Below are 8026 nucleotides of genomic sequence, written 5' to 3'. Positions count from 1 at the left end.
CCGTCCTAATTTAGAATACTGTTCTTCCGATTGGAGTCCTCAGTATCAAGTGCACATTGACCGCATAGAAACAATTTCTTATTTTTGTCTGAACTGAACTGGGATCAAAACGTCAGGCGGCTTTCTTACTCGAGTATATTGCTAGTGATTAATATGCCTAGTCTAGTAAACCGTAGAACTATGCTTGATACTATTTTTATGAATAATCTTATCAGAGACGATATTGATTCTGTAGATTTGGTAAGCCGCCTAATTTTAAATGTTTCTGTTAGACTAATGCGAAACTACTATCCTATTAACTTGTCACGATGTTCATCTAATTTTAGTCAGCACGAGCCCTTTCGGGTTCTTTCTAATAATTATAACACCGTATATCATTTAATTTGTTTCTCAAGCTCATTTGCTTTAGACTTGTTGATCTATGTATTGTTCTGTCTTTATTTGTTCTATGTACCTTCCTTGCGAACCGTATTTGCCCGAAATAAAAATGGGCCCGCACGTAACAAGCACGTGCTTGGTGTCGTTTGGGTCACTTGTTTATACTGCTCTTAGTGCATCAACGTTCAACAATTTAATATAAATAGTACAGACACGACGACAGTCATGCAATTCAAGTATGACTACTCTTACTCTGCCTTTAAACGATGCGCTGCAACGAAAGAATATAAACCAATAAACTGTGAAATTTTCTGTGGCCTGTGAACATTGTCATTGGCCGACGTTTCGAGACCTTTTTTCCGCCATCTATGTCCAAAATCCAAGGCTTTCGGGCGTTGAAAAGTTGTTCCACCTCAACTCGAAAACAAGCGGAGAGGCAAAGTCCATTAATGCATTATCACCGTTGATCAACGAAGGGTTTGAAGTCTGCAGACTCGTTTCGAAAAGAAGCGACTGCTCGTCAACAGCGAGCTAAAGATCCTGTTCAATCTTCCCTCTGTTTTGCTAGAGTGTGGCAATTCCTTAAAGCACCTGGAGCGCACTATCCAAGATTGTTTGACAGCTTTGAAAATTACTAAAGTAGCTATAACAAAGTTTCCGAAATTGACGTCGGCCTTGTGGGAGCAGTCCCTCCTCAAACCATCAGAGATTTCAGGTTGGGAAGAATTCAAGACCTTCTTACAAGGTCGTCATCGAACCTACTTTGACCGCTCAATCCAGAGCCCCACGTCCTGAAAGTGGGCCGCGGATTATCCATAACTTTGAAAATAAAGTCACCGTAAATCCACAGTCGTGTAAACTATGTCCAAGGGAGAACCATCCTATCCGACTGTGCCCCCAGTTCCTAAATATGTTGGTTGCCGACCGGTAACTGTATATTAAGCAACAGAAACTTTGTCTTAACTGTTTAGCAAGAACTCACATGTTAAGAGACTGTACAAGTACCCACAATAATCTCCTGCATCGTGGCGGCCCTCTACAACTCCAGTCAGCATCTGTACCTGACCTCCAGCCAGAAATACAGCCCACTCCGTCGAACGTCCAAACGTCCCTCGCCGTAAATATGCAAGGGGTCCTCCTGAGTACGGCGCTTGGGCATCAGGTACTTAGCACGTGCCTAAATTGATTCCGGATTCGAGGCGACCTTTATATCAGAACGTTTATTCAACCTAATTAAGTTCTCCTATAAATCCATACAAGCTCAAGATTCTGGAGTAATCAACCTGTTGCTGCCCAACCTCGTAAACGCTGTCAGTCCCATATGGATTCCCCCATTAAGCCACAAATCCAAATCGGAGCCTCCATATATGTGTTATCAAATTTATCCGATAATCTCCAATTCTATACGATACCCAAAGGGTCGTTGAGGGCCCTCCCCCCATCCAATTAGCATATCCGAATTTCTACCGGAGTTCGCAGATTGACGTACTCATAGGCGGCGATATCCTTCCATCGGTTACTTTAAGCGGCTTCCATTCAAATGTATGCGGAACATTCCTTGGCCAAGAGACCATATTCGGGTGGACCTACTAACAGAATATCTTCCTTCTCAGCACTGTTGTCTGTCACCCAGTCTCAACTAGACGGCCTCCCTACCAAGTTTTGGGAGGTGGATGATGTTCCAGTGAAGTCGGGTAAGGAATCCAGCTCGGTGCGTGAAAATATCTCCCAGCAAGCAACCACAAGGGTTAAAGGAGGGAGGTATGTTGTTTATTTGCCCTTTTAATAGCCTAACCAAATTAAACCTGGGACATTCAAGGTCCATCGCACTAGCGCAATTCTTTTGAAATAAAGTACGGTTGAGTAAAAGAACAGTTTGACTCAGTTATTCAGGAGTATTTAGATTAAGGTCATATGCACCTAGTCTCTCTAAATTACGACTCTGAAAATGTTTACTTTCCACTCCATGCGGTTTTCTAGCCAGACAGTACCACCTTAAAGGTTCGCGTCGTGTTTAACGCCTCCAATAAATCGTCAAACGGGTGCAGCCTAAATGATATCCTTTTTACCAGAGGTCGCAAATAACAGTTGACCGTTTCTTGCAGTCACCGTTGCAGAACCGTTCACCAGTGTCTCGTGAACGAATGTACCCAACCAAAAAACAATTTCGAGTTTCCTTTTTGCTCTGCTTATTCGCTGACAGTTTTGCAACGAGCGAAGAAAATAAAAGTCTTTTGCAAATTATGAGTGTATATGCGAATGATCGGTCTAATTGTAAACCACACTTGCTTTTGTGTATTCGGTGCGTTTGGAGTGATTTAATTTTTGGTTCAAAAATGGGTCGCGATCACAACAAAAAGTGCACTTTTTTTTAATTTAATGCAGAAGACGATAAGTCGAAGTGCAATGTTTGCGGTGTGAAGTTAGCATGCTCACATGCAACAAATTTAAAACGGAATTTAATTGCAAAAGATGCAGAAGTATTTAATAATTTCGAGATTGACGACGACAAAGTGCAACAAAATATGAAAAAAATAAAAATCGTCTCTTCGATTATAAAGATTGTGACCACCGATGGAAATCCTTTTTTATTTCTGGATAGCGAAGGGTTTCGACAGATATTAAGCCCAATTTATAACGCGCTTTCGATGAATCCCATAAATTCTCGAAATGTTATGGAATATGAGACTGTCAAGAAGCAGACCATAAAAGAAAATATAAAAGCGCTTGTAAAGGGAAAGCTTGTATCACTGAAAATAGATTTGGCCACAAGAATCGATACGGCTATTTTGGGCGTAAATTTACTAATGATAAAATCTAGTATGTCTAAAGCTGAGACCGTCATCAAGACTTTAGGCTTGATACAGCTTCGTCATTCGCACACTGGAATGTACATCAAAGAAAAGGTTATGGAGATGATCTCCAGGTAAAATCTTAATTGCAAAATATGGTGTAAGTGACTGCTATTGAAAACCTAAAACTATAACCACCACATTACATCGGATAATGGAAAAAACATGACAAAAGCCTTTCAAATTTTAAATGATGATTAGGAGACTCTTTTTGACGATGACACACACGATGACATTACCGGTGAAAATGTGATGGAAAACTCGATTCCATACAGCTGGCGAATATTCACCTTGTAATGTCTGCTCCGCACTAGCTTCAACTGTGCGTATTCGACATTAACAAGCTAGATCAGTAAAAAAGTTTCATCATGTCGCCATATTTATTAATTATTGCGTACTGAAACGAAAAGGTAAGTGAAAACTAAACATTTCTTAATATTATTTTAAATGTTTAAAAATATTCAACCTAAGCAGACGTTGGTTGAACAAGGGCAAAAAATACGTACCATGTCTCGATGTTGTTACGAGATGGAACTCTCCATATTAGAGATATTCAAATTGTTAGATTTAAAAGAGTTCCTTGCTGTACACCCTAGCACTAGTATTGATGTGGACTGGGATTGGATGGAGATATATATTGACGCATTCAAGGACACATACGAAGCGACCTTAAAGTTGCAGAATAAAAAATTAGTATACAGCGAATTCTTCATAGTATGTATGGAACTTAAACTAAACTGCGAGAACAGCCAAAATTATATAAAAACAAGGAAGAACGCTATAGTTTTTTGGATCAATCGATAGGTATTGACGAGACCAATACATTTCAGATAAATATTTTTATCTAGCATGAAAATTGTGGGCGCCACAGGCTTGGGCGGTTTGTGGGCGTTAGAGTGGGCGTGGCATATTCGCGTAACAAACTTGCACTGCGCTCAAGCCTACGGAATCTAAATCTGAGATCCCATTTCTCTATCATTGACATTTTCCGAGATATCCGCGTTCATATTTACGATTTTTTGAAGTTTGTGGGCGTTCAATTGGGCGTGGCAAACTTTTTTTTGAGTCAATCGATAGGTATTGATGAGAAGAAAACATTTCAGTTAAAAGTTAGAGTAAAAGGGTATACTAGATTCGTCGGAAAATATGTAACAGGCAGAAGGAAGCGTTTCCGACACCATAAAGTATATATATTCTTGATCAGGATCACTAGCCGAGTCGATCTAGCCATGTCCGTCTGTCTGTTCGGATGAACGCTGAGATCTCGGAAACTATAAGAGCTAGGCTATTGAGATTTGGCGTGCAGATTCCTGAGCATCTTACGCAGCGCAAGTTTGTTTCAGCAGAGTGTCACGCCCACTCTAACGCCGACAAACCGCCCAAAACTGTGGCTCCTACAGTTTTGATTCTAGAATAAAATTTTTTACTGAAATGTATTGCTTTCGTCAATACCTATCGATTGACCCAAAAAAAGTTTGCCACGCCCACTTTAACGCCCACAAAATTCAAAAAAATCGTAAGTATGAAAGTGGATATCTCGGAATTTTAGATAGAGATTCCGTAGCCTTGTGCGCAGCACAAGTTTGTCATTGGAATATGCCACGCCCACTCTAACGCCCACAAACCGCCCAAGCCTGTGGCGCCCACAATTTTCATGCTAGATAAAAAATGTTAACTGATTTTTTTCCGTGACTGAGCCCGAGATTAAAGAAAATTAAAGAAAACCCGATTTCCATTCTCCACCGGTGACAGCGGCTAAAGGCCCTGCATCAGCAGTTTTGCTTGCGTTGGAAAGAAGAAGTTACCACCAAATGAATGGCGTCTTGGGCGGATCCAACTTGTGTGCCCAGGCGCTGATGGCAAGATCCGAGTGGCAGATGTTCTTACCGCACGTGGCATCATCCGACGACCAATCGCGAAGATGATCCGCCTCCCGATGGATGCCTCCTTTTCTTTTTTTCCAGAATTATCGACTTATTGCGCGAACTGCCTTGCTCACAAGCATTCGAGCCAGTGCTGCCGCAGTAATGCCAAGTGCCACGCATGCAGTGGAAATCACCACACCCTGTTGGACTCTCAAGAACCCACATCGCCACGTTCATCGCGACCCCAAGACCGACAGCGGCTGCAGAGATCGTCGTCGACGAAGTCGCTACGATCAGCATCACCGAAGGAGATGTCCCCGACCCGAAGCCCTGCTGCGGACCCATCGTGCGCCTCTATCCTGCAGCGCACGAGTGTGAGCATCTTGCCAACTGTGTCCATTTTGTTCGGGTCTAATGATAAACGGTTTGACGTCCGAGCTTTGGTGGATCCTTGCTGCCCCGTGAGGCGCATTCACGCGACCTTGACAAAGGCCCTCAACCTGTCCTTCACCCGCGTGGGCGATGAACGGGTTTACACCACCGAAATCCGCCCAAAGTCGTCGAAGATGGCGCGACAACTGCTGATGCTGGTTAATGACCAGATGCAGACCCGAAATCCGGCCAAGCCCCTGGATGCGAAGGTCCGGGATGGATTTCCAGACATCACTTTGGCTGATGATAGATGGTTCCACCCTTCTTTAGTCTCAGCTGTTTTGGGAGCTGACGTCTGCCGGGTATCCGCCCGAGTCAAAATGGATTGCCCATGGCGCAAAGCTCAGCCTTGGGGTGGCTCCTTTCGGGCATTTGCGCCCTTTCCTGATACGCCTTCTTCTCATTGCGAGGGGGGAAAACGTTCATGTCGAACAAGGCAAAGTGCAACATCGCTGTATTTTCATCACTGGTCGATGTTTCCGAACCGGTTAAAAACCGCTCTCTCTTTTTCTAGTAGACCCGATAGACTAAGCTTACGCCATGTTAGACGGCATTCTAGAACATAAAGTGAAACACGAAGCAAGGAAACCCTCAACCCTCTGTTTTATTTCATTGGAAAAAACCTGGAAAATTCTTGGCCCGGACCCGCCGCATTAATAATGTTCAATTTTACCAATCGTTTTTTTTGTGTTTAGACGAAAATTAGAAGCTCACTAGATTTTTGGCCAAGTTATGTACAAAATTAAAAGAATAAATAAAAATTGTAAAGTTTGCAATAATAAATATAGCAATAATAATTGCAATTGGAGAACATGGCGAAAGTTTACACATTGACATATAATATGCCCAGATTCTAATTTTTATTTTATTTATTTTGTTTTGCGCGGTATGGCCGTGGAATACCGCCCAACCGACCGAGGGGCTTTGCCGTGTGTCGTACGGCACGAATTCGCGAGATGATAGACTCGTAGAAAAATTAAGATATAGTTTCAGGGAAAAAGGTAGGATCTAAATCAGTGCTAGAAAATTTAATATTAATCGTTTTAAGAGAGGCATAGAGTCAGATTTTGAGATAATAGGATAGTCTATTATACTCAGAACATAATATGTACTCTGAAACGTTCATGCAAGTAATTGTTTGATCTACAATGATTTAAAATTGGGGGAATGTAATTTCCTGTTAATCTGCATGAAACAGAAAAGTTTAGCTGGCTAACCAAGTCGGGGCTATCAATTTCGCCTCGAATAAGGTTATACATAAAGACTGTTCCAAGCATCGTTCTACGTTGGCTAGGAAGGGTAAGTTAATTAGGAGTAATCTACTAGAATAAGAAGGTAAAATAAGGTTCGCATCCCAGTTTAGGCGCCTTAAAGCAAAAAACAAAAAGTTCTGCTGTACAGATTCGATACGATCAACATGAATTCCGTATTGGGGAGTCCAGACGGGAGATCCATACTCAAGTAACGGGCGGACAAGCAAAATAAATAAGGTCTTTGTAATATAAGGATCATCAAATTCCCTTAACCACCCTTCAATAAAGCCAAGCGCCCCCGTAGCTTTATTCATTTTGGACGAAATATGATCAGCAAATTTTAGCTTTGGGTCCAAAAGAACGGCAAGATCGTTTACTAAAGTTATTCTTTTCCATAAGTCCTCACTCAGCGTGTATGTCGCATATTGAGGATTGACTCGACAAAAAGTCATTACCTTACACTGGCTCTAAGTGCCAGCAAATTGTCAGAGCAACCATGTTTGAAAATTATTTAAATCCTGATTGCGCCGAACAGATCTTCTCAGACACGTAATTTCGGAGAACCAGCGGCCTCAGGTAGCGGGTAGCGCACTATAGGCTGGCTGACCACTTTTTGTGGCCAAAAAATCCATTTTTCGAAAGTCGTTAATATTAAAATCTAATGACGTCAAAGTGTTGGGAAAACATCAAACATGTTACGTAACAGAAATTTTAACAGAGTCACGATCTGGTAAAATATCTTCTGTTAAAACAGCTGTTTGGGGTCACGGGCGCACGAAAGCTACTTTGCGAAAAAAAGACTAGGTTTTAAATTATAAAAATAAGGCAGCAAACTATGTTTTTATCAAACAAGTTGTAATGGCATCGAAAGAGAGCGGTTTGTACTATAAGTTTGTGGTAGTTACAAGTTGAATTTGTTTGTGTTTTCCTGTAATTGAGTCTTTTTAATAGTCGCTTTACGTGTACATATTTACAATTGTGAACAGCGCCTAATATAGTATATACCAAACCTTCAATATTAGTGTAGAATAAGTCCTTTTTTATAATGTTACCAGACTCTACAAATGTAAGGTAGTCGAGACAGAGTCGTACTCAAGAGCAGAACGTGCGCAGAACACTTATAGTTATAATTTCTATATGTAACCTTATATCCAACACAACTATCCTAAAATAAACCTACACCACTCGAAAAGCTACCCTTCTCAGTTCAGAAGTGGGATCAGTGTGGTTGGATATGTGTGAAGCG

The sequence above is a fragment of the Drosophila subpulchrella genome, unplaced genomic scaffold, assembly GCF_014743375.2.
Source record: "Drosophila subpulchrella strain 33 F10 #4 breed RU33 unplaced genomic scaffold, RU_Dsub_v1.1 Primary Assembly Seq420, whole genome shotgun sequence".
Classification (NCBI taxonomy): Eukaryota; Metazoa; Arthropoda; class Insecta; order Diptera; family Drosophilidae; genus Drosophila; species Drosophila subpulchrella.
This window is presented reverse-complemented; position numbering follows the sequence as displayed.